Source organism: Triturus cristatus, chromosome 10 (genome assembly GCF_964204655.1).
Source record: "Triturus cristatus chromosome 10, aTriCri1.1, whole genome shotgun sequence".
Taxonomy (NCBI): domain Eukaryota; kingdom Metazoa; phylum Chordata; class Amphibia; order Caudata; family Salamandridae; genus Triturus; species Triturus cristatus.
In genome coordinates this window covers 119375880-119381330 of record NC_140593.1, presented here as the reverse complement: position 1 = coordinate 119381330, position 5451 = coordinate 119375880, and positions in this window count along the sequence as shown.

Below are 5451 nucleotides of genomic sequence, written 5' to 3'. Positions count from 1 at the left end.
TCCTATAGGTCTGCCACTTAGACAGGTCATAGGCTTGTGGCTGGGAAGCTGGCTGGAGAGCACTTCATGGTTATTGTGAAAGAAATTGAAGAGGTCCAACTCTGGAGTGTAAATAGAAACAATTCAAAGATGTCAATAAGGTGCTGGAACATTTTTATGTCAGGCCAGATTATGGAGATTTGTCCAAAAAACAAAGAGAAAATGTATTGTGCACACACCACCATAAGGTATCTATTAGCACAGTGCTTTGATGAACAAGTTACTTACCTTCGGTAACGATATATCTGTAAGAAACAGTTAGTTATTGATTCCTAACCTTAAAATTACCCCCAGGTGTCAGCCTGGATCCGGAAAGTTTTTTCGTCAGCCGTACCTCTGCGCGGCGGAAGGTGGAGTCAGCCGGCGCCGCGTCTGTCGTTGGTGGTGGTGCAGTGGTCGCCGGGATGACGTTGCGGTAGCTACTTAGACTTCGCCCTCGCGCAGGCGCCAGTTCTGTACACGACATTCCATGCAAGAAACGCAAAGCCATGCAAAACACTGACCAATGGTGCAGAAAACTAGAGCCCTGAAAGGATGGCCTTAACCCTAGAAATCAGTTCGCAGAATGGGGAGGGTGGGTGGGGTGGTAAGGAATCTATAACTAACTAATGTTTCTTACAGATAGATCAATACCGAAGGTAAGTAACTTGTTCACCTGAAAGAAACACGTTAGTTATAGATTCCTTACCTTAGAATAGATATCCTAGCAATACCAACCCCGGAGGTGGGTCTGCAAACCAAGATCACAACAGAAAGTCCTGGAGAACAGAACGGCCAAAGAAGCCGTCTCTACAGACTGGATTGTCAAGGCAGTAGTGTTTGGTAAAGGTGTGCAACAAAGCCCACGTAGCTGCCTGACAAATGTAATACAGAGGAACTCCACGTCCCAAAACAGTAGTTGCTGCCGGCGCCCTGGTGGAATGGGCGCGCAGCCCTACTGGAGGCTCCTTCTTTGCCAGAGAATAACAGGCTTTGATACACAAAACGACCCATCGGGAGATAGTCCGCTTGTGTACGGCTCGACCTTTTTAGGCACCCATATAGCCAAAAAAAAAAAAAAAAAAGAGCTGGTCATCCACCCAGAATTGTTTTGTGTGATCCAGATAAAAGGAAAGCGCACATTTCGGGTCCAGGCGGTGGACATAGGATGCGGAGGCGGAAAGTAGGTAGGCAAAGTGATGGTCTGCCCGATGTGAAAGGCAGTGACAACCTTGGGCAGGAAGGATGGACAAGTCCTGAGAACCACCTTGTCCAGATGGACAGACAGGAAAGGAGGCTTGGAGGAAAGGACCTGGAGCTCATACACCAGTCTGGCAGATGTGATGGCTCCCAGGAAAGCAGTTTTAAGCGTCAGAAGCCTGAAATGGCAGTTGTGAAGAGGCTCAAAAGGAGCACGTTAAAAAAGTTAAGACTCTATTTAAGTCTCACTGAGGCATAACGAAGGGGATAGGAGGAAAGAGATGAGTTATGCCTTTCAAGAAACGATTAACAACCAGGGACTTAAAAAGAGAATGCTGATCGGGAAGCCGAAGGAAGGCAGAGATGGCCGAAAGATAGCCTTTGATAGTGCCCAGAGCAGAGCCCTACTAGGCTAAAGAAAGAAGAAACAAGAGAACTTTAGAAAGGAGCAGAAAGGGGATCCACAGCCTTTGCTGTGCAACATGCTACAAACTTGTTCCACCAGCAGACGTATACTGTCTTAGTGGCGGGACGTCTGGCTGCCATGATTACATCGGAAACTTCGGGAGGCAGGTCAAACGACGTAAACTGCCGCCGCTCAATTTTCACGCAAGGAGGTGGAGGCTGGACAGGTTCGGGTGGAGGACCGTCCCCTGCTGCTGCAACAGAAGATCCCAATCCGGAGCCACAAGAATGACTTGGGCCAGGTCACGCCTGATCTCCTACAGCTCTCTGGGCAGAAGTGGTATAGGCGGAAAGGCACACAACAGACCGCAACTCCACTTGCGACGAAAAGCGTCGCCTAGCGAGTGCAGCCTTGGAAATTCCAACACGCAGAATTGCTGACATTGCGCGTTCTCTTCGGTGGCGAATAGATCTAACCAAGGCTCTCCCCACTATCAAAAGAGACCTTGCACCACCTCCGCCATTCGTGATCCATCATGCACCTGCGCCTGAGTTTGTCCGTCCTGGCGTTCAGACAACCTGCCAGGTGTTAAACCACTAGGGATATACCCCGATGTTCCAGCCATGTCCAGAGGAAAAGGGCCTCCTGACAGAGGCTCCACGACCCCACCCCGCCCTGTCTGTTGCAGTACCACATGACGGTGGTGTTGTCCGTGAACACCTGCACTATTCTTCCACCGGACAGAGGGAAGGAATGCCTTGAGTGCAAGACGAATCGCCCGAAGCTTCAGAAGGTTGATGTGGAGCCCGGACTCCGCCGGAGACCAGAGACCTCTGATCTCTGCCTCTCCCATGTGGCCGCCCCATCCCAGAAGGGAGGCATCCGTCACCACTGTGAATTCTGGTTGGGGAAGGGAGAGGGATCTGCTGTTGACCCAATCCTGGTTCGTGAGCCACCATTGCAACTGTCAAGCCGTGTCCTCCGAGATCTGGACGCAATCTGACAGATTCCCACAATGCCGCGACCACTGGAACTTCAGGTACCACTGCAGAGCCCGCATATGCCACCTGGCATGATCAACCAGCAGGATGCAGGAGGCCATGAGGCCCAGCAGCCTCAAGGTCATCCTGACGGAAACTCGGGATAGAGGCTGAAAGATCAGAATCATAGCCCGAATATCCCAGACTCGCTGTTCGAGAGGATAAACCAGAAACCGCATCGTGTCCAGAAGAGCTCCAATGACTAGGAGCTTCTGACAGAGAATCAGGTGTGACTTTGGCACATTGATAGAGAACCCCAGCGAAAGCAGGAGGTCTGCCGTAGTCTGGAGGTGGGAGAAGACTGCCTGGGACGAGCCAGTCTTCTACAACCAGTCGTCCAGATAGGGGAAGATTGGAACACCTGATCTGCGCAGAGGAGCTGCGACCAACGCCGCCATCACTTTGTGAACACCCAAGGGGCGCTGGTAAGCCAAAGGGGAGCACAGTAAACTGAAAATGCTCATGGCCTACCATGAACCGCAGGTAACGCCGGTGTGCCGGCAGGACGGGAATGTGAAAATAAGCATCCTGCAAGTCCAACGCACCATCCAGGGTCGAGGGCAGACAAGACCTGAGCGAGTGTCAACATTATGAACTTCTCCTTCCGGAGGAAGCGGTTGACGTTCTTGAGATCCAAGATAGGACGCAGACCCTTGTCCTTCTGTACCAGAAAGTAGTGGGAGTTGCAACCACAACCTACTTCTGGGGCAGGAACGTACTCGATGGCTTCCTTGGCCGAGAGAGCCAAAACTTCCTGTTGGAGAAGTGCCAGGTGATCCTCTGACATGTGGTGGTATTGAGGTGGCATGGCTGGAGGGGTAGCCTCGAAGGGGAGGGAGTAGCCCCTTCGGATTATTTGCAAAACCCACCTGTCCGACGTGATTGTGAGCCAGTGGGGGAGGTGATGGCGAATCCTGCCGTCCACTGGCGTTTGATGGGCCTGGAAGGTCGGACTAGGAGGATTTGGAGGCTGCTGCAGAGGGGAGGGGGTGAGGGGGTGGGGGTTGGTGGACTGGCCCACCCGCTGGCCCCCTGGACCACAGCGTTGTTTCCCACGTCCCCGGCCACGTGAAGGTTGGGAAACTTGCTGCGGCCGGCGGCACTGGGCAGGACGTAGTGGGGCACCCCTTCCGAAGCCACAAAAGGGTTGAAAAGCAGACTGCTCTGGGTGGCTGGAGAGGCCCAATGACATGGTCGTAGCCCATGAGTCCTTTGGACATGCTCTAGAGCGTTGTCCACTTTGTTGCCATAAAGGCAACGGCCATCAAAGGGCATGTCCATCAAGGTGTTCTGGACATCCCCCGAAAAGCAAGTCGATCTCATCCAAGCGTAGTGATGAAGGGCTACAGACGTGGAAATCGTCCTGCCTAGAGAGTCGGCAGTATCCAGCCCACAACGGATGGTAAACTTAGCCGCATCCCTCCCAGCGGCGACAGCCTGGTAGAGCACTGTCCGGGCCGCCTCCGGACACTAAGGCAGGACCTGCGCAACCGTATCCCACAAATAGTGGGAATAACGGACCGCAGTCCCAAGCTGGCGAAGTGAATTTTTTTTCCCCAAGACGGTCCATCTTCTTGGATTACCTTTCCGGTGGAGCGGTAGGGAATGCGCTCTTAGAAGTGGAGGCTTGGACCACCAAGCTCTCTGGGGTGCGGTGAGGAGTTGTGAGAGGAAAGTGGGGTCGCCCGGAGCCGATCAGTGGCATCGGGCAATCATCCTATCCACAGGCGCCCCCATGTTGGGCCAGGACCACGTGCCCTAAATGATGTCGGTAAGGGCCTCATTAAACAGCAGCAGGGGCTCCGAAGAGCTCGCTGGCGGCTGAAGCACCTGTCAGGAGGTTAGTCTTGACCGCCACCGTAGGAAGCTCGAGGTTGAGGGCCTCGGCCGCTCTACGCAACACCACTGCTTATGACGCTCCCTCCACGTAGCCACGGTAGGAGGGGACAACATGCCAAGGCCAGGAGATGTGTCAAGATCACTGGCATCCCCCAGTTCCTCTCTCCAGTCCTGCCCAGATTCAATGTTATCAGTTAAAGGGTCACCTGACCCCTCACGGTCCTCCTCCTCATACTCAGGTTGCCAATCTGTCCAAAAACGGATGCCAGAAATGAACAGAGGCACAAAAACACAGCTTGGTGCTGGATTCTGCGTCGGGCGACGCCGGTCCGCTCCAGGTCCACTTCGGGATGGAGGCTGGGATAGACGCCGGCCGGAGATGCATCGGCTGCGGAGGAAGCAGGTGGAGATATAATAAGGTCAACCTGTGCCGTTCCGGATCCGGGCCTGGATCCAAGGGGGGCCAGCGGCACCGGTGGCGGAGAAGGCCTAGGCCCCCTAACAGAGTCCGCGGGGCCCGAAGGTGCGCCGGCTGGTTCGGGCCGCCCAAAGATGACATGCATCGCCTCGTAAAACTGGGTGGGGCCACTTTGGGGCAGGAGTAGCTCCAGGTCCCGTGAAGGGAGGGGAGGGGAAAGGAGAGGAGCCCGGAGTAGACTTCAGGCTCAGCGTGCCTAGCCGCGGGAGGGGCACCACCCGCATACCATGTCGCGTCAGCTGACCGACTGGGAGAAGTCGAAGAGCAACAATGCTTCTTCGACTTCTTTTTGTGCATCGACTTACCCGACCCTTAGTGTGAAGACTTGGATGACTTGGACGAGTGGTGATGGCTCAGGAACTGACTCCGAGACCGGTCCCGCAACCAGTCCCTCGACCTCCCTCGCGTCCGGGACCTCGAACGACGCGGAGCCAACTGCTGGCACTCAAGCAGCTTTCGGGACCGCTCCC